Source organism: Panthera tigris, chromosome B2 (genome assembly GCF_018350195.1).
Source record: "Panthera tigris isolate Pti1 chromosome B2, P.tigris_Pti1_mat1.1, whole genome shotgun sequence".
NCBI lineage: Eukaryota > Metazoa > Chordata > Mammalia > Carnivora > Felidae > Panthera > Panthera tigris.
Window position 1 is genome coordinate 6603340 of NC_056664.1, and position 23305 is coordinate 6626644.

Genomic DNA, 23305 nt, shown 5'->3' on the forward strand with positions numbered 1-23305 from the left:
ATTATGTCTTCTTGAGTATTAATTTCTTTATGAGTATAAATATCCCACTTAATCCCATGTAATATATACGTCCTTTTGCAGTTAAGATATATCAAGTGTTTGCTTTTTTTTAAATATACACAATCTGATTTCTATTTGCATTATTTATATTATTGACCCTTAAAGTAATTATCATTATGCCCCCTTTAAATATTCCTTCTTGCTGAATGTTTCCTATGTACCTATCTGCATATTGTTCCTCTTTTTCTTTTTTCTTTAGTTATATCCCTGTATTTTTATGTTTCTGATTGTTCTAGAATTTACAATATGAATCTTTAATTTTTTGTGGTCAGTATTTGAATAATATAATGCTACTTTACATATAGTGTGCTTGCCTTAAATTAGAATATTTCCACTTACCCATATTATTGTAAATGTGTAATTGTTTTCACATATAGTTGTTGTTTTCTTTGAAACTGTCCATGGTCTTTTAAAGATATCTAAAAGTGAGGAGGGACACCTGGGTGACTGAGTCAGTTAAGCTTCCGACTCGGCTCAGATCATCATCTTAAGGTTTATGAATTCAAGCCACAAATTGGGCTCTGTGCTGACAGCTCAGAGCCTGGAGCCTGCTTCAGATTCTGTGTCTCCCTCTCTCTGCCCTTCCCCTGCTCGTGCTGTCTCTCTCTCTCAAAAATAAACAAACATTAAAAAAATTAAAAAAAATATCTACAAGTGAGGAAAATTTCTTCTTCTTTTTATCATTTTATTCACTATTTTCATGACTTTTAATCTTTTTGTGTGTAGATACATATTTCCATTTGGTATCATTGTTGTTCTACTTTAAGAACATGTTTCATCTGTTGTAATGTGGGTCTGAAAAGGAATAATTATAAATTATTTAGTTGGTAATACATGAATAAGTACAATGTATGATTAAGAAAACACAAGTTTGAGGAGAGGAGAATTTTAAATATTCTATCATTTTCCTATTATGTGTGAAGTGGCAAAAGATCACTTTAAGGTTGACTATGATAAATTAAAGATGTACAATATAAACCCTAGAGCAAACACTAAAATAAAACAAATTATAGTCATAGCTACTAAGCCAGAAAAGGAGAAAAAATTAAATCATAATTAATATTCATTCCAAAATAACAGGAAAAAAATTTAAGAAGTAAAAAAAGGACAATAGATCAAATAAAAAGCAAATACCATGATGCAAGATTTAAATTCAGCTAGCTATATCAATTATTGTGTTAAATTATTTGATCTATACATCATAATTAATGGAGGAGACTGTCAAACTAGATACAGAAAGCAAGACCTGACTATGAGGTGTCTACAAGAAAACTATTTTAAATATAAAGATACCAATGGTTAATATAAAGTACCAAATAAGATACTCTGGCCCACTTTTGTCCCAAATAATACTGGAAAGGCTATATTAAATAACATCAGACAATGTAGATTTCAGAGCAAAACATATGAGTAATAATAAACACAGTTTTATGATTATAATGGAGTCATATCAAGAGGACATAACAATCCTGGATATGTATACGTTAACAGAAGTAATCCAAATATAAGAAGCAGAAAATGAGAAAAGTACAAGGAAAAATAGACAAATCCATAATTGGAGTCTGAGATTTAAGCCCTTGTGTCTCCAATAATTACAACGACAACAACAACAGCAACAACAACAAACCCAGAAAGCATGTGAAGATAATCAAATTGGCCTAATAGACAATTATAGAACAATGCACACAACAGCAGGATACACACTTGCTTTTTTCATAGGCACATAAAATATTTACCAACATAAACCATATTCTGTGTCATAAAACCAGTCGCAATAAATTTCAAAAAATTTGGATTAGTAAAGAAATTTTTACAGCCCACACTGAAATTAGATTAGGCATTATTCCCAAATATCTGAAAACCAAAGCACATACTTCTAGATAACCCATGGGTCAAATTAAAAAAATATATAGCTTGTTTTTAAACCAAGTGAAAATCAAAGTATACCATATAAAAAAATCGGAATGAGGGAGAGAAACTATAGTTCTCAATGCCCATGTAAGGAAAGAATAAGTTTTTATCAGTGATATCAGCTTCTAACTTTAGAATCAAGAGGGGAAATTGAGCAAATAAAACCAAAAGTAAGCAGAAGAAAGGAAATAGTAATTATAAAAGGAAAATAGCTGAAATAAAAAAAATAAAAGGAGAAAATTGACAGAATCAAAGGGGCGTTGTTGAGAAGATCAATACAGTCGACTGGCCTCCAGTCAGTCTGATCAGGGATAAAAAGGATTTGACAAAAATTAACAATATTATCTGTAATAGAAGTGGCATCATTACAGATCCCATGGATTAAAAGGATAATAAGAGAATATTATGAACAATTCTAGGCCAATATTTTAGACAACTTAGATGAAAATGGATAAATTCATTCCTTCAAAGACACAAACTACCAGAGCTCTCACTACAATATATAGATAATCTGTACCGCCTTAGATATATAAAAATTATCAAACTTGTAGTTAAAAACCTTTCCACGGAGAAATCTGCAAACACAGATGACTTTATTGGTGAAATTAAAAAGAAATGTTTTTCAGGAGAAAATAATACAAATTCTTCACAACTATTTTAGAATATCGGAGAAGAGAGAATTATTCCTAATTCATTCCACGATCCAAGATTAATCTGGTACCAAATCCAAAGACATTACAAGAAAGCAAATCTATTTTTAAAAAGTCACTTATAAACAAGGAATCAAACAAATGGAATTTTAGCACATGCAATTCAATAATATGTAAAAAGCTTACCATGTCATAACTGTGTCGGATTTGTCCCAGGAAGGCAACGTTGATTCTACATTTGAAAAGCAATCAGGGCAAATCACCACATTAATAACCAAATAGGAATAACCATATAATCATCTCAACAGATCCTAAAAAGTTATTTAAAGAGCCAATATTACTTCTGATTAAAACATGAACTAATTAAATTGAGAAAAATAGGTTAGTTCTTCATCCACAAAACACCTACAGTTGACATTACACTCAGGTGGTGAAATACCAAAAGTCTTTCTTCGAAGATCAGAAATGAAGCAAGGATGTCCTCTCTCACCACTTCTACTGAACATTAGAAGCTCCAGCCAGTGCGCTGCAGGCAGTAAAAAGAAAAGGCATGCAGATTGGAAGGGACAAAGTAAAACAGTTCTTATTCAGGTGACCTAATAATCTACATAAAAACTTAGAGAAGCTACAAAAATGCTTCTAGAACTAATATATGAGTTTAGCAAGCTTACAGAATGTAAGATGAATGTAAACATTATCCCATGTATTTTCATATAGTACTAGACATAAGGAGTATAACAGAAATGAAAATCACTTAAAATAACAAGGAAGATATGCAACACTCAGCTATAAGTCTGACAGAAGATGTTTAAGACCTATAGCACAGAAAACTATAGAACATTGCTAAGAGAGAAAATTTAAATAAGTGGTTGTGTTGGACATGTTCATTATCTTGATTGTGGCGATGGTTTCACAGGTGTATTCATATATCAAAACGTAGCAAAACTGCCCAATTTAATATGTGTGGTGTATTATATATCATTTGTACCTTAATAAAATGACTCAAATATAACTGCATTTCACCATACGAATAGAATAAAAGATAAATCTCATATGAACATCTCAATAGATATAGGAAAAATGTTGACATTATTCAATATCTTATAATTATTCTCAGCAATCCAAGAATAGAAGTAAACTTCAATATGATAAAGTGCATTTACATACACCTAGTGCTAAAATTAAAATTAATGATAAAACATCAGGTATTTCCCCCCTACTGTCAAGAACAATGCTGGGATGTATTTATTATTAGAAATCATAGCCAGTGCAATGGGAGGGAAAGAGATGATCAATCGTGTAACGATAGGAAAGGAAACATGAAAGTATCTTTCTCCATAGACAGCACAGTTGTTTTCATGGATTATCATATGGTATCTTCAAAATAATTGCTAAATTCAGTTTATTTAGCAAGTTCCGAGGATATGAGCTCAATATACTAAGATCAACTGTATTTCTCTAGAGCAGCAGCAAATATTGGAAAATGAAATCTTAATATCCCATTTCCATAACATCAGAAATAAGGAGACAAGGAATAAATTAAAAAAGAGAGGCAAGACCTTAATGAAAACCACAAGTCTCTGCAGTGAATAAGTAAATAATACCTAAATAAATGGTGAGATGTACTATGTCCATAGATTTAGGAGACTCAATTTTTTAAATGCAAGGCAAACCACAGCCCACAGGCTCCCCATCCCAATTTTGGTAAAATTGTGTTTAAGCACAACCATGGCCATTTATTTGTGTATTTTCTTTGACTGCCTTCATCCCACAATGGCAGAGTTGATTTCTTACAACAGATGCTGCAACAGTATGGCCCACTCTCAAAGCCTAAAATATTTACTCTTTAGTTCTTTACAAAAAGCATTTGCTGACACATTTTCAAAGTGTGAATTGCCCCCAAATTGATCTATAAATTTAATGCAATCCAACTCAAATGCCAACTGCCTTTTTCATAAAAATTGACAGGTTAATTATACACATTTATATGAAAAAGCCAAAGATTTGGAATAGCAAAAGGAATTTTGAACAAGAATGTTATTGAAGGATTCGTGGTGTCTGATTTCAAGACTTGCTATCAAGCTAGTTATCAAAAGACCATGGTGTTGGTGTAGAAATAAACAAAAACACCAGTGAAACAAAATGTAGAACTTAATATTAGTCCCTGGAGTAGATGTCAGTTGATTTTTTAACAAAGGCACTAAAATCAATTCAATGAGAAAAATACAGGTTTTTAATTGCTCTGTAAAAACTAAATTAAAGTGATTCACTAAAAAAATAAATTTGGCATTTTTGTCAGACAGCACACAAAAATTAATTTGGAGTGTATTATAGAAATGTAAAAGCTGAAAGTATAAAATATCTAAAAGAAAACATCAAAGAGTATCTTAATGACCTTGCAGTGGGCAAAGTTTTCTTAGAGAGGACATGAAAATTGAGCATAAAATAAAATACTGGAAAGTTGAACTTAATGCAAAATAAAAATTTCTATTCATCAAAAGACACTATTAAAAAGTTAAAAAGACTGGTCATAAAATGAAACAATATATTTGAAATACAAATATTTAATAAAGAGCTTGTACCCAGAAAATAAAAGAACACCAACACATCAATAGAAGGGGCAAAGAATACCTCTTTCCCAACAAATATGGGCAAAAAGCAGTCATAAAAGTACATTAATAACCAATAAATACATGAAGTATTCTCAATATCATTCATTATCAGGTGAATTAAAGCCAGAATATGATACATTTCACATCCACCAGAACAGCTATATTAAAAAGACAAAATATTGGTCAGGGTCTGGAAGAACTGGAAATCTCATAGATAGTTGAACAAAAATGGTATGGAACCAGAATAGCCAAAGCAATCTTAAAAAAGAAAACCAAAGCAGGAGGCATCACCATCCGAGACTTCAAGCTATACTACAAAGCTGAATCATCAAGACAGTATGGTACTGGCACAAGAACAGACAGATCAATGGAACAGAATAGAGAACCCAGAAATGGACCCACAAAGCTGTGGCCAACTAATCTTTGACAAAGCAGGAAAGAATATCTAATGGAATAAAGACAGTCTCTTCAGCAAGTGGTGCTGGGAAAACTGGACAGTGCATGCAAAAAAATGAACCTGGACCACTTTCTTACACCAGACACAAAAATAAACTCAAAATGGATGAAAGACCTCAATGTAAGACAGGAAGACATCAAACTCCTCAAGGAAAAAGCAGGCAAAAACCTCTTTGATCTTGGCTGCAGCAACTTCTTACTCAACACATCTCCAGAGGCAAGGGAAACAAAAGCAAAAATGAACTACTGGGACCTCATCAAAATAAAAAGCTTCTGCACAGAGAAGGAAACAATCAGCAAAACTAAAAGGCAACCGACAGAATGGAAGAAGATATTTGCAAATGACATATCAGATAAAGGGTTAGGATCCAAAATCTATAAAGAACTTCTCAAACTCAACACCCAAAAAACAAATAATCCAGTGAAGAAATGGGAATAGACATGAATAGACACTTCTCCAAGGAAGACATCCAGATGACCAACTGACACATGAAAAAATGCTCAACATCACTCATCATCAGGGAAATACAAATCAAAACCATGATGAGCTACCGCCTCTCACCTGTCAGAATGACTAACGTTAACAACTCAGACAACAACAGATGTTGATGAGGATGTGAAGTAAGAGGATCTCATTTGCATTGTTGGTGGCAATGCAAGCTGGTGCAGCCACTCTGGAAAACAGTATGGAGGTTCCTCAAAAAACTAAAAATAGAACAACCCAAGACCCAGCAATTACACTACTAGGCATTTATCCACGGGATACAGGTCTGCTGTTTCGAAGGGACACATGAACCCCAATGTTTATAGCAGCACTAGCAACAATAGCCAAAGTATGGAAAGAGCTCAAATGTCCATCGATGGCTGAATGGATAAAGAAGATGTTGTATATATATACAATGGAGTATTACTCGGCAATCAAAAAGAATGAAAACTTGCCATTTGCAACTACGTAGATGGAACTGGAGGGTATTATGCTAAGTGAAATTAGTCAGTCAGAGAAAGACAAAAATCATATGACTTCACTCATATGAGGACTTTAAGAGACAAAACAGATGAACAAAAGGGAAGGGAAACAAAAATAATATAAAAACAGGGAGGGGGACACAACAGAAGAGACTCATAAATATGGAGAACAAACTGAGGGTTACCAGAGGGGTTGTGGAAGGGGGGATGGGCTAAATGGGTAAGGGGCATTAAGGTATCTACTCCTGAAATCATTGTTGCACTATACGCTAACTAATTTGGATGTAAATTTTAAAAAATAAAAAATAAAATTAAAAAAAATGGCACAACCAGTTTGAAAAACTATTTTGCAGGTTCTTAGAAAGTTAAACATATCCATCAATTTCACTGCTAAGTATTTTCCCAACAGAAATGAAAACGTGTCCCCCAAAAGACTTCTATGAGACTTTTTTCATAGCAGCTTAATTCATCATATCAAAAACTGGAAACAAACCAAATAGTCATCAATGGAAAAATAATAAATAAATCATGGGGTATTCATATCAAGGTGGACTTACAGCTTATAAAGAATCCTCTCCTGGTGTGCACGGATGAATCTCAAAATCATGTGAGTTGAAAGGATCTGGAAGAAATGAGGATACACTCTAGGATTCCCTTTTGTTAGGAGTCCAAAAGCAAGCAAAATTTGTCTATGACACTAGAAATCAAAACAGTGGTTGCCTACAGGGGGTAGAGTTGATAACAGAAACATCAAGCAACTTTCTTGGATGTTAGGAGTGGTCTCTGCCTTGATACAGATGGGACAAGCGTGTGTTGATTTATTAAGCTTATCAAATTATACACTTAATTTCACTCTATGCATTTCATGTCATGTAAAGTTTGCTCCAATACAAAAAAAAAAAAAAAAGAAGTGATGAACACAGGGTGTTGTATGGAACTATTGAATCACTATGTTGTACACCTGAAACACATATAGCTCTGTATGTTAGTTACACTGGAATTTAAAATTAAAAAATATATATAGAATGCCTGAGAAGTATCAGAAATAAAGATGGTGAGATGGGGTCTGTTCCTCGGGCTCAGGCTTTAGTCTGGAAGTTAAACCCGTGGTTCCTGGTCCATGCATGACCAGGTCCTGGCTCACAACACTGCCCAACTAAGCATTGAATAAATATTTGTTAAATGAAAAACAAAAGACAGATTTGTAGGCATTTCGCTTTCTGTAAAATTTACCTCAATACAAAAATAAGATAGATTTGTAGGCAAAATGAAATGCATTTTGTTTTAGAAGATTTTGAGGGAGTAAGCGAGACGTAGGCAGGATGGGTGGTGAGAGAATTTAGAGAGGGAAGAAAAAGACTCTAACGGGAAGGAATGGGGGAGGTCCTAGAGAGAGCTCAGTGAGGTGGTAGGCACTACTTTGTAGTGTTTTCTAGATTAATCCTGCAGGTAAGCCAACAATTATTACTGTATTTTATCTCATGTTTTCATAATCATTTTGGAATGACTTAGAACCTAAGACATGTTCAAGAACCACGGCCCCTAGCTGGGAGTGGATAGCAATTGGAAAATCGAAAGATATATGTGTCAGAGGAACAGCAAGTTTAAAAGTTCTGAAGCCAAGCGATGCTGGGAGGGGGTCTCAGGATTTCCAGATGTCCCACGGTCTGTTTGTGGGCACATGGCTACAGAGACCTCAGAGTCTTGGGTCTTTCACGATGCAGAAAGTGAGAATTACATAAGTATTCAGGTGTTTTATGCACCACGAGCTTTACAACAGAGGAAGATTATTTTTGCAAGATAGCAGCCTGTATTAAGGCATACATGCGTTTATATTGTTTTTGGCATCCAGGGGCCCTTTTTACTAGATTTTGTCAACCGTGTTTCCTTTTTGAACGGAGGCTGCATACAACAATTGGATGAACAACTTTGCAAAATCTCTCAGGGGGCCTCTCTTGAGGCTGAGCCTGTATGAGATCACGATATGAGAATATGGTTTGGCTGGACTTTTATTTCAGTAAGTGATCTCATTCACTTAAAGCACTAATCATTTTAACAGGAGAAAAGTAGAGCCTTCCAAAATCGCAGCAGGAAAAAATAAGAGAAAAAGCATGATCTTGTAGAGGTTCCCATGTGATCTTATACTGAAAATTTTCCATTTATACATCATCAGAATGGATGTATGGTCTGATATTACCGGTGAAAGATCAATGACAAAAGCCAACCTAATGCAAACAAATAGGATTCCAGGCTGCAAAGCTGACTTACCTGGTTTGGGTTTATTACATTTGACGTGAAGAAAACCACTTTCCTCTTTTGGAAGCCTTTCCATCTTAAGACACATAACATCTGCATGAACGTAATCTGCAGATGAGAGAGATTGGAATATGTTTTATAGCAGATTTGGTATGAATAACTTCGTCTACCTGATGTACAATAGCTAAATGAAAACTGGAGATGGGAGGCATGGCAACCCCTACCAGGCATCCTGGTTTCACTTTATTTTTATATTCAGTTTCGTTAAGCAGAGCTCTTTCCTTTATATTCCTTGTCTTTCCAACTGTAAATCTGTCCCTTTGCTTATTTCTGATTAGCTGCAGTAAAAAGCCGCTCTGTATGTGCAGCAAAGCACTTTTAAACATCTAAACACTATACGGGGTAAGATTACTTCCAGCTAACCCCAACAAGTCTGGAAAGCACATCAAACCCAGAAACGAGGCTGGCCGAATTCTGTTTTCCATCCATGAATGCATCAGGAACAAATTCAAGTCAAGCTCATGAGATGGCTGTATTTTAAACAAAAATATGTATCTACTGGGGAAAAGAAAGAAGGTGAAGGGGTGACGAGCACTTCGATAATTGCACAGCAATCATAACTCTTAGATTTCTGAGTAGAACCCTGGGTAATGCAGGCCACTGTGGGGCATGTCAATTAGAACAAGACTGAGTACTCTTAACGGAGATTCTGGTAGTTGGTGGCTCCTGTGGCTTTATGAAGCGTGGATTAATGAGGATCTTCTCTTAGCTTCTATGACTCAGCCTCTGAGCATTAGATCTCCACCTTAACTCTTCAGCACGCACACCTCAACGGAGGGGGCCTCAGTGTAGGAACCACACACCCAGAGCCTGTCATCAGAGCTAGCAGGGTGAACTCAAGTCAGAAGTTCCTCAGTGAGTATCCCTTCCTTCAGAATGATCGTAACTTAAGCCATAGCTAGTCTTTCCCAAGTGAAAAAGAAATTCTCACAGCAAATCTCGGCAGTCGGTGGCCAGTTTAATCTGCCATTACTCAGGTCTGTTCTCCTTGCTCATTGCCTGAGATCTGAGCCTTTCTACTCACTGACAGAATACATCCTCAGTTAATGTACACTGCTCAGTACTCGCCCTCCATCTGCCTTCAGAAGACCCTGATCTTGTAGCCAATTTTTCACTCATATGTGAGTTGTTTCCTCAACATCCCCACTCTTCCCAATCTTAACTAGAAGTGGATTTTGCCATGCAAAGCTATTTTTCCTGCAACCCTTTCAATTGGATTCTATTTTTTCTCCAACATCTCATGGACCTCATATCTGGGAATTACCTTGGCAGTTCTCTGACTTCCATTCTAGAATCTATACTGTTTTTCCTTCTCCATGGAGTAAAACTCCTGCTCCATGGAGGCTCATACCAACCCCTCTTTTCCCATCTCATAACTCATCCATGGACTTTCTGATGTCTCCTGTTCATTTATTAATATTTTACTAATATTTTAGTGCCTGACCATCGTGTTTTCTCCCAGTTAAGTTGGGCCTTTATTTTGGCTTCAAAGTTTGACTTCAAACTTGACTTTGGCATCCATCTAACATCATAGCCTCTCTATTTCTTTTCCTTTCTCATCCTGTTCCTTTTGCTTCCTGTCAACCTGTCACCATGGGCTTATCCCAGAACTTGGCTTCGTGTAAAATTCTCCCAGCACTGGACCAATCTTTTAGAAGCTTAGTTGAGATGGACAAAAATGGAGAAAATAAGAGGAAACATTTATGGATTGTTACTATTTCTTTTTTATACACAGAATCCTTTGTTTGTTAAAAAATTATTATTTTTTTGAGAGAGAGAGAAGGGAGCGCAGAGAGAGAAAGAGAGAGAGAGGATCCCAAGTAGGCTCCATACTGCCAGCACAGACCCCAGCCCGGGGCTCAAATCCACGAACCATATCTTGACCTGAGCCAAAATCAAGAGTTGGTGCTTAACTGACTGAGCCACCCAGGTGCCCCTACATAGAATATTTTCAAATACACATTTAAAAAGGATCCAATGGAGGATAAGTGGTTGAAAATTATAATTTTCATCACTATAATCATTAGTGATGGAGAAAAATGTCTAAGAAGGCTGAAGAAAAGTGCAAAAGCATAGGTGGAAGGATTGAACTTGGTTATAGGAGGAACAACATGTCCTTTTAAAGAGATGGGAAGAAGATAAGGAGAAATATTTACATTAGTGGCAAGTTTAAGGAATGCATGTCCCGTGGTTTCCAATTTCTCTATAAGGAACACATTTCCTGGAGAGAGTGAAAGAGTGGGTGGGAATGAAGCAAAAGAACCAAAGGATATTGTGAAAATTTGGAAGAGGATTATCAAACATTGTAACATATCCAGGTGAAGACTCAAACCATAAATGTATCAGATCAGATGGCAGGGGAGTAGCACCTTGATAGATATTTGTCATGGAAGGCCAAGAGGCCGACATTGCTGGTGAGTGTGTAGTTACGGACAAGTGGGTTGATATTTGGCAGGGATGGCATGGAAGCCACACCAGGAGGCTCAGAGACTGAGAGTAAACAGGAAGAATGGAAGGACGAAATGGCTCAGAAAGGTCAGAGGGAAAGCATGATGGAAACCAAAGAGAGAAATGGAAAGGACAAGAGATATAAAAGAGCAAAACACAGTGACTGGCCATGGCCACTCCTTTCTCACCTAAGAAATATCATGACAGGAGGCTCATGTTAACTGGCATAGGAATGTCATTTCTGCATAAAAATCTATTAGGGATTCACAGGACCAAAGGCAGATAACAAACACATTTTAGTGACATGATTCATTTGTAATTTGGAGGCTGACTGCTTGTCTGGCCTTGTCACAGCCTAAGTGAAGCGAGATCTCTAATCCAATAGTTTATTTAAAGAGGAAAATAAGAGCTACAAAGGCTCTTTAAATGAAAACACGGGAGGACACAATTCCATACCTAATTTCCTTAGCTACAAACTGCTTTAATTCCCCATCCCCATAGCAGGCACGCGGATGGCAGTCATTCCTGTCAAACATCGTTGCCAAAGAAATACAGATTGCAGATTGTATTCATAATTCTTTTCTTAAAACAATGTATTAATATCCCCCCCAAAAAAAAACACAATCACATGTCTAACGCAGTACTTTACTTAATCAAAAAGATGATTTGACATCAACAAAATGAAGCCAACCCCAGGTAAGAGTAAGAATCAAGAATTAAAGACAGCTCCAAGAGTCAATTGAACGAAACCATTGTGAGTTGTGTGTGTGTGTGTGTGTGTGTGAGAGAGAGAGAGAGAGAGAGAGAGAGAGAGAGAGAGAGGAATTGCTATTGTCCATCAAAAGGGGAATGAGAAGGCAGGCAACAATAGCATTTTCAAACATTAAGAAAAGATGTACTTGTTATGTGGGACTTAGACCCTCAGGGTAAATGCAATGGACCTTCTAAGAATGCCTTCTTCGCTAAAGCCTGGGAATTCAGCATTCAGAAGTATTATCTATCTGATAAAGTATTTCTCAGAATCAGATTTTATCCCAGGAAATTGGTAAACAGCAGGTTTGCATTGCTTTTTTTCAGTAGGTTGTGGATGCCAGGCAAACAGTTTTTAGCCAAAGGGGATAGTGGATTATATTACTGCTCTACACTGGACTGTTCCTGTTCACTGGGGACTGTGACTCAAGTTTGACTTGTGTTCCAAAGAGAAATGTACTTGCTGCTGTCAATGATGTCTCTGGTAGACTATCGTCTGCACAGAATTCAACTGCAATGAAAAAACCCTGGCCAAAGCTATCAAACAAAAATGAAATACAGCAGAATTCAGTGCCTTTGGGTCAACCTGGAGGCCAGTCGTTTGGGGGAATGTATTTAGTGACAGAGATGGAGTAGAGCAGAGGTATGTGTTCTGCCCAGATTTATTGAGGGATAGTCAGAGGTGAGGGGGTCAGCAAATGCATTCCCGGCCCTTGAACTAGTTAGGTGGAAGGGGTCACAAGGAAAGCTTTCTCAGACTGGGCATCAAGAATGCAACCTTAGCATCATAATTCAGATGTAAAGAAGAAAATTACACCATCTTCCCGATCTCTGCTGGAGTAACAGTTTCATAACCATTTTTACCTGAAGGTGGATTATATAACCTCTTCCTCTGGAAGGACAAGGAAGAAAGCAGGCAACCAAAATACTTCTGCACGTTTCTTCATTCATTCGGCAAATATCTATTGGCACCTCCCATGAGTCAGGTACCATCTCAGATGCTGAGAATACATCGGTGTTCAAAATAGATGAAGCTCCTAGTGGAGATTACATTGTACTGGGGGCGGTGAGCAATAATAATAGACACTGTAAATAAATTAGACAATATATTAGAAAGTGATCGCTTTAAGAAGAACCAGGAGGACTAAATCAGCAGAGGAAGGAGATGTTTTTAATTATATAAAGCAGTTGGAACTGAGAAAAATAAATGGCATGTAAGCCAAGTCTTGAAAGAGTTCAAGTGAATCTCTAGATATTGGGGGCTACTGGCATGAGTCCATAGAGGAGGAGGAGTTTTGAAAAAAAGGGGCTTCACTCTTCTGCCTTATCCGGAAAGTAGGAAACAAGATCATCTAAGAACAACACGGGCTTGGAATAAGGAACTAGTGAAACTAATGAGAGTTCGGAAGAGCCACTATGGGACAAGCAAGATGAGGTAACCAGCAAGAGTAGAAAACACATTTTCAGCAGTGCTGGAGGCTTAGGTAGGTCGGTGGACAGCAACCACATGTGACGGATAGAAACGGTCTGAATGGTCGCATGATTTTCTGAACACAGTGCTTGACAGAGAATTGATTAGATCAATTCTAAATTGGGGATTGAGTTGGGAGGACAGAGTGACAGGGGGCTGAGGGAGCAAGTTTGCTGGTGAAGGAGCACATGAGAAGATGGGCCAGCTAATTCAAGTTCAGTAGAAAAGAAAGTGAGGATACACATGGGATCCATCAGTGGGAAGAAAAGAGGGGTTTCAAGGGCTGGGAGATCAGGAAAGTGAGTAGGAAGATGAAGGAAACATGAGCAGTAAACAAAATGTTGTGGTTTGAGTAGGACTGTAGATTCAAATTTTGAGGATTACAATTATTTCAGGCAATGAAAATATAAGATCTTGGAAATGAGTTGCTTAGAGGTTGTTGGAGAAGACAGTTGCCTTGTCCGAAGTCATTGAAACCCCTGTCCCTTCCAATGCTCCTTGAGGCTAGTAGGCAGAATGTTTCATCCACCATGCCTCCAGGAGAGCACTCATGAGCTTGGTGCTTGAAATGAAAGAACATAGGCCTTTCTTTGACTGACTACATCAGAAACCTTGAGCCAGCTCATTAGGTATAAAGTCATTCAGTTTCCTCATTTTGCAAAATGGATAAAATCGAATGCAGGTGAGGACTATTGAGAAGAATAAGTGAATTAATGCACCTAAAATGTGCCTCATACACTGCCTGACCCAGTAGAAGATAATAAAAAATCTACAGGTATTACATTCTTTCCATCCTAAGATGTTTTGCACCTTTAAAACATCTGTGATGTGTTTTATAAGGTTCCTGCCCCCCCCAAGCCAATACTAAATCAGTGATGTTCATCTCACTTTCTTCTAATTGATCATGTTTTAGAATTGAAGCATTATGGCCATTCCCTTCCCTCTCCTCCATCGTTTCTTCCCCAGTGAATGTGGAAAACTAATTATAAACTAGGGAAATTGCAGTTATAAGTACAAGCAGAGCCTGGAAGAATCGCCTGGCTGGAATCTGGAGGGAACCGGTAGCTTTGGTGGAAGGTATAAAATCAAATAATCCAGGGATGTCATGAGGATGATGTTGACACTATCACCTGATCTGAGATATAACTTGATTTCCCACACTTAACTTTGGCCTCTCACACAAATTCTCAGGGGAAAAAATTGTAGGAAGTTTCATGGATATAGAGTCAAGAGATCTAAATATGACTCTACCAAGAAAAGATTGAGGATGTAGTAAGAGGGCACACTTCCCTGTGTTCTAGAAACAGACAAGCCACTGGAGACATACTTATTGAATCCTACACATCTTTCTGTCCATATACGACAGGGAAGGGAATTTTAGGTTGTAGCTTGAATAAAGAAGTAACTTAACTCTTGATTATGTATTCATTTGAGGAGTAAAAGAGGCTTTGGATCTTCTGATGAGAACGGAAGTGTGGGGATTTTACCAAACTAATGAAAGAGTATTAAAAGGAGTCTTTACAACATCTTCATCACTATGATACATGTGGGCTCAAGTTTGAAGTTAGAAGTTCTATACAGAAATTGCCTCCAACTTGGGGACTGCCCCATGATCTGGTTCCTCTGAAAATGACATGCATATCTATCTTCGGGGGTGGGTGGTGAGGGATAAAGTCTCAAATCCTGGCTGGACTACTTGGGTTATTTATAAAGAATAACTCATGGCGGTGGAGACAAAGAAGAAATCCATCTCTTGTCAAGGACATAACGGGACACCACTGGCAATGATGCTGAGATCAACTCTTGGAACAAACACAACTGTGATTGTAAAGGAAGTCACAAGTTCAGAACCCAGAAACATCAGGAATAGATCAGAAAGCTGAAGGGGAGTCGGGTCGCTCTAAAGACTCAAGGCAAAACAACAGAGAGAATCAGTGGCCACTTTTTATTTGGTGTTGGCATGAACGTTAATCTGCTGATTGAGAAAAGACTAAATATTCGTGACGCTTCTTCAGGACCTAGAAGTGGTGGATATAACCCAGAAGAATCTCCATATTATTTAAACCTGACCACGGTCACCCCTATTCATATTTTTGTAAGTCAAGACTTATTATAAAAAATTTTCTTAGCAACAAAAACTACCAGGTTGCCTGGTAATTAGGTAATGTTTATCCTTGAAACAATGATGGGTCTGAGAGAATGGAATATAACTGGTATGTGGCTAACAGGATTATCTTGCACTTGTGCAGCTAGAAGAGTTTAGAGAGTTTAAAACCAAAGCATATGGCATTCGGCTTTATTCTATTTCACTTAATTTTTTTGAACCGTTCTACAGAACACGTGGTCTACGATTTATAGAGTACAATTTAACACACATTGAGGTCACAGGAGCACAGGTTATATTTCAACTGGTGAACTACAGAACACAGCCTTTTCATTATAACCTGATAGATTGTTACATTGGAGCCAAGATTTTAAGCCATTTTAAAATTCTCAATGTTCTACTTGGCCTCTCTGTCAATTTCGCACAGAATCTTACTGGGTAGCTTTCTAAGGCACATAAAAAATAAAATCATTTTCTAAAAATAAAATCATTTTTTTTAATATATGAGAAACTGGTGTCCAAGTAGCTCCCTGATTTAAAACTGTATGCTAATAATAATAGTAATGTGTATATGCTTCTATGTTATTTATTGACCATTTATATCTACCAGGCACTATGCTAAGTGTTTTACATATGTTATCTCACTTAATCTCAATCTCAATAAAAGTAACTATTATTACAGATTTATAATTTGCTCCTTTGCAAGGATGAAGAAACCAAGCTATAAATAACTTGCTTAGAATTCCAAAGCTTACCATTGAAATAGAAATTTAAGGCCTGACTACTGAGTTTCAGTTCTTACAATTAGCCACCGTTTCGTACTATTTTCAGCCATCTTTCGTAGAAATCCCCTTAAATCCTTTATGTGTGGCTGTTGATCAACAATTCTGATGTCCTCATGTCCTGGGTTTTCCTACCTAATTCGCCCCTGGTCGGCTAATATTTTTCATTTTGACATCCTATGTAACTATTCTATTCCAGCCCTAATAAAATTATCCTGCTTTCAGATCTCCAATTTACTTATCTCATTATCCCAGTCATTCTCTTAGTGCACATTTCTGGGCCTTCACTTAGTGACACAGACCCGTCACTCCTGGTTAGGTCACCTGGCAGTCCATCCTTGTTGGTTATAAGCATTAGTAAGAATAAATCTGGCACAGGCTCATGATGGCCCCTCCCTTTAGCAGGTAGTACTTATATTTAAATAAATGTCCATTTTGGCAATGGATTTCCTTTGCAGAGATTGTTTCTCCTCAATTATATCCCATGAAGTTTACAAGCAGTGACTTCTTTGCTTTAAATAGAAGTATCTGTGTAGGTATTATTTTCGTTTTAACCTTCCCCATTTGTCTCTCATAAATGAAACCTTCTTAGGTCAAAGCAAATAGACAACAATAGCATTACGGAGACAAGAACTTTTGTAGCCCTCTTCATGGTATTCATTCAGTTGGATCTGACTCCTCTCACTGTATGCTCTTAGTAAATACGAGGTAGAATTTGCCGAGCCATATAAATGGATGTTGCCTCTAAGTGTCATTGAAATTGTGACTGTGTCATTGTGTGTCACTAGTAGTATTTAAATTTTGAAGAGATGGTGGAAAGTAGAGAGGAATGTTAGGTTCCATTTCAAAATTTCAAAGCTGTTTAATATCAACAGGTCTGGAAGCAATCAAGATATTTGGAAATAAAGTTGCTAAGATATTAGTTCATGTTTTTTCTTCCACTAAAACTTATAAAGTTTTTATCCAACGCCCACTTTGTTGTAAATTTTAAGACATAATGCTAACTACTGGGTGTTTACCCAAAGGGTACAAACATGCTAATTCGAAGGGGTACATACACCTTGATATTTACAGCAGCGTTATCAACAATAGCCAAAGTATGGAAAGAGCCCAAATGTCCATTGACTAATGAATGGATAAAGAAGATGTGGTTTATATACAATGGAATATTACTCAGCCACAAAAAAAGAATAAAATTTTGCCAGTTGCAAAGACATGGATGGAGTTACAGTGTGTTATGCTAAGTGAACTAAATCGGAGAAAGACAAATACCACATGATTTCACTCCTATGTGGAATTTAAGAAACAACACAAGCAAAGGGAAAAAGAGAGAGAGGCAAACCTAGAAACAGATTCTTAACCGTAGAGAACAAGGTGATGGTGGCCAAAGGGGAGGTAGGTGGGGGGATGGGTTAAAAAAGGTAATGGGGACAGAGGAGTGCATTTGTCATGATGGGCACTGGGTATTGTATGAAAGTGTTCAGTTACTAAATTGTACCTCTGAAACTAATATTACACTGTAGGTTAACTAACTAGAATTTAAATAAGAGCTAAGAAAAAAAAAAGACATGATGCTAAATTATAAACACAGAGCTAGAGGTCCTCTTTGTGTTAAGAAGGGGAAACCAGATGAATCAGTGATTATAATACAGTGTGATAATACTGCTATAATACAGCTATAGTAGAGGCAGAACCATTCCTGGTGAGTTATTTTACCACTCAGGAATGTTTTACTCAGAACCGCATAAACGAGAGGCGGCTGGGTGGTTCAGTCAGTTAAGTGTCTGACTTCAGCTTGGGTCATGATCTCATGGTCCATGAGTTCGAGCCCCATGTCAGGCTCTGTGCAGACAGCCTGCCGTGGATTCTGTGTTTCCCTTCCCCTGCTCTTTCTCTGCCTTTCTCGCTGTCTCTCTCTCTCTGTCTGTTTCTCTCAAAAATAAATACACATTAAAAAAAAAGAAGAACTGCATAAATGAGAAGGCCACGTTTATGCTTCCGGTTGAAAAGATCAAGTAAAACGAAATGCAAGGTCAAATGTAACATTTGATGTGAATAGTATAATGTACTCATTTAAGAACACAATAGGCTTGTAATAGCATCATGTATTTCTACTTACAAATGTTTTATGTAGGTAAAATATATTTATTTACGTGCATATTTATATTTTCGAGTAGTATGATATGATCTACGTACAGCTTAATTGTGCTTTTCAAGAGAGTCTCTCCAGCTTGTTCTCTGTCTGAAGGCAGGACAGCCACTTCACCACTCAATAAAAATAGAGAAGTAGAGAGAGGAAAACGTAACACCACAGTAGAGAATTTACCACGTAGGTTTACAAGCAAACAATGCATGGTCTCTCATGTCATGATAGTTTCTTTGCACTCCCCGAGGAAGGAGGCAGAATGGAATCATTCCTGCTGGTAGAACTGAGAACCTCAGAACTGTCGCTACACCTTCTTTTTTATTATTTATTCCCTCATCCATTCATTCATTTCCTATTTTTCCTCACAAATTCACCAACATTGGAAGAGCATGTGCTATAGTCCCACTTGTTATACAGAGAGAACAGACACACAATTATTATTATTTTTTTTATTTTTTTAATGTTTATTTATTTTCGAGAGAGACAGAGAAAGAGAGCGGGAGGGGGGGAAGGGCAGAGAGAGAGAGAGAGAGAGACAGAATCTGAAGCAGCTCAGAGCTGGATGCGGGGCTCGAACCCACGGACTGAGAGATCATGACTTGAGCTGAAATCGACGCTTGACCCCCTGAGCCACCCAGGGCCCCCAGAAACACAAATTATGATGACAAAGTAGTTAAACTGCAGGTTTTCTTTTAGGTAATACTTTTCAGTTTTTTAAAAGACATTTTGAGTGTAGTTGGCACACATTACATTAGTTTCCGGTGGACAATCCAGTGATTGACGACTCTCTGTTATCCTCTACTCCCCTCAAGGGTAGCTACCGTCTGTCACCCTACAACATGATGACAATTCCCCAGGCTGTGCTTTCTTTCCCATGACTTGTTCCATTCCATAGCTGGAAGTCCGCACCTCCCTCTCCCTTTCTCCCATTTTGCCCATCCCCTGCCCCTCTCCCATCTGTCAGCCATCAGTTTGTTCTCCGTCTGTGGGTCTGTTTCTGCTTTTGGTTTGTTTGGTTATTCAGATGTTTTGTTCTTTAGATTCCACATATGAGTGAAATCATACGGTATCTGCCTTGCTCTGACTGACTTATTTCACTTAGCATAATACCTGCTAGGTCCATCCATGTTTTCGATTCGGTTTTATTAGAAAATATACCCATTTTGTTATGAAAATAGTTTATGTTGGAATCCTTGTTATTCTCATTAAATGTTTTTCATATATTAAATGCTAATTAAAAAAATTTTTTTTTAAACATTTATTTATTTTTGAGAGACAGAGAGAGACAGAGCATGAGCTGGGGAGGGACAGAGAGAGAGAAGGAGACACAGAATCTGAAGCAGGCTGCAGGCTCTGAGCAAGCTGTCAGCACACAGCCTGATGCGGGGCTCGAACCCACAAAGTGTAAGATCATGACCTGAGCCGAAGTCAGATGCTCAACTGACTGAGCCACCTAGGCGGCCCTTAAATGCTAATTATTATTATATTTTTGGAAATTAATTATTGATCCTCTAGTAAATTAAAGTTAAACTAATTACGGTGAATACTAATGAAGTCTCGCAAGGGTAGTATGTTATAGAACTTATTGAAAATTGTACTGAATAGAGTTATGCACACTCATGGAAAAGTGAAGAGGGCGAGATTATTCTACGAAAGAAGAAAATAATGAAAATGCTTAGATGCAAGAAAAAAAAAAACAAAACATATTTTTTAAACTAGAAGTGATTTGATTATTTTTAAGTTTATTTATTCATTTTGAGAGAGAGAGAACACGAGGAGGAGAGGGGCAGAGGGAGAGGAGAGAGAGAATCCCAAGCAGGCTCCATGCCGTCACCATGGAGCCTGATGTGGGGCTTGAACTCACGAACCGTGAGATAGTTACCAGAGCCAAAACCAAGAGCCAGGCACTGAACCAATGGAGCCACACAGGAGCCCCAAAGAAGAGATGTGATGTTTTTAATGTACACAGAAGGCAGGTAAATTCAGGATTTTAAGCTGCAGAGATGGTCCAGGGCAAGTTATAGACAACACAGGTTGTTAAGGCACAAGTAACGACTTCAGCTTATAAGGAACATAAAAGAAAAGAAAGAGCTGCCTCCCTACCAGTAGTGAGTAGGGAGGCTTGAGGAGAAAGTCACTAGGAGGTTTGAGGGAATTTCACGGATAAATAAGATAATTTTTATGTCCTTGAATATCCTGTGAGTTTGGAGACAAAGATTTTAGAGGGTCAAAATCAATGGGGTTATTATAGATGGAATTGTGTTCCCCCCAGATTTACCTGTTGAAGTCTTAGCACCCAATGTGACTGCATTTTGAGACAAGGCCTTTAAAGGGGCAGCTCAGTTCAATGAGGTCATAAGGGTGAAGCCCTGATCCAAGAGACTGGTCTCCTAATCAGAAAAGGAAGATATCAAAGAGAAGAGGCCATGTGAGGATACAGGGAGATGATGGCCATCTACCAGCCAGGAAGAAATGCCTGAAACCAAACATGAGGGACCTTGATCTTGGACTTCCAGCCTCCAGAGATGTGAGAAAATAAATGTCTGCTGTCTAAGCCACCCGGTCTCTGGTAACTTGTTCCAGCCCAATACGACTAACATAGGGGTCATCTAATTTGAAAGTTTAGGAGAAAAGAAGACATTATAGTATGTATCAATGTTGAGAGTTTTGTTGTATATTGTGATGTGTTGGCTTTTAGGACAATAAACAGCATAGTCAATATATACTGTATATAATACGGTATGTGATGAATGTATGTTGTTTATTTTATGCTTAATTTCTTCCCGTATTGAGTCACCTGAGATAAACGTGGATCATACAGATGATCAGAATATTGGCTTTGTCACTGTGAAAATAGAGGTTATACTTTTGATTTCCAATTTAACATTATATTATATATATTAGCATATTATATATATAATATAATATATAATATAATATATAATATTAATATATAATATATAATATTAATATATAATATATAATATTAATATTAATATATAATATATAATATATAATATATAATATATAATATATAATATATAATATATAATATATAATATAATATAATATAATATAATATAATATAATATAATATATAATATTAATATATAATATATAATATATAATATATAATATAATATATTATATTATATATATTAACATTATATTCCTGCTTTAGACAGACACAACACTCATCACCAACATGGTTGGATGACCCCATGACAGAGAGCAGACCAGAAGGTGTGCCTCTTGTAGACAAACCTTGATGGAAAACAGCAAGATGATCGAGCTGTTCCCTAGGGTTGCTGTAACAAATTAGCATAAACTCAATGGCTTAACACAAGAAATACTTATTCCCTCACAGTCCTGAAAGCTACAAGACTGAAACCTATTTGTTGGAAGGGCCACACTCCCCCTGAAGACTCTAAAGAAGGATCCTTTCTTGCCTCCTCCTCCCTGGTGGCCCCAGCAATCCTTGGCTTGTAGACGCCATCACTCCAAGCTGTGTCTCCATCTTTATATGGCCTTCTTCACTGTTGTCTCTGTGTGTCCTCTATCCTTCTTCTTCTTCATCTTCTAGAGAGAGAGAGAGAGAGAGAGAGAGAGAGAGCATGCACAAGCAGGAATTGGGTCAGGGGAGAGGGAGAGAGATAGAGAGAGAATCCCAAGCAGGCTACATGCCCAGCAAAGAGCCCAGCCCAACACTGGGTTCAACCATGAGATTGTGCCCTGAGCCTAAATCAAGAATCAGATGCTCAACCAACTAAGCCACCCTGCCTCTCCTGTCTTCTTCTTATAAGGACACTAGTCACTGGAGTTAGGACCCACATTAATCCCTTATGACCTCATCTTAACTTGATTATAACTGCAACAATTCTATTTCTAAAAAAAAAAAAAAAAAGGTCACATTCTTAGATTCTGGATAGACATGAATTTAGGAGGGGGTTTACTATTCAAGAAACTACAGGCTGTACTAGTCATGCCCACGTATTTCTTTTAAATCCCCTGCCCCAATATATAATTTATTCCTCCAGAAAAGGGGAAAGAGTAAGAGGTGGGGAATAAGACCAGGTGTGTTAGTCTTCTGGGAATAGAAAAATGGAAATAGGAAAATGAGTTCAGAACACTAGAAATTCTCCCCATTACATTCCAGCATTTTGTTTTCTTAAATAATTGCATTTAACTCTCAGATCTGTATTCCACTGGCCATGTAGATACCCCTCCCATAAGAGGCAAGTCCCACTCTGTGAATGCTGTTCCACTCATCTGTCCTGACTCCCTTCCCCAAACACCTACCACTGCTATTTGGGTTTCCTTCTTCTCCCAGGAGTTTAGCTTTCCCCCCACAGGGGTCTGAAATGGGTCAGTTCCATATATTTAAGTGAAGATCCTGCTGTTTCCTAGGGCAGAAAAGCATTTCTTTTTTTTTTCTTTTTTCTTTTTTTAAAAGTTTATTTATTTTGAGAGAGAGAGCACGTGAGAGAGAGTGTGTGTGTGGAGGAGGGGCAGAGAGAGAGAGAGGGAGAGAGAGAATTCCAAGAAGACTCCATGCTGTCAGCACAAAGTCTGATGCAGGGCTCAATCTCATGAACCGTGAGACCACGACCTGAGCCGAAATCAAGAGTCAGCT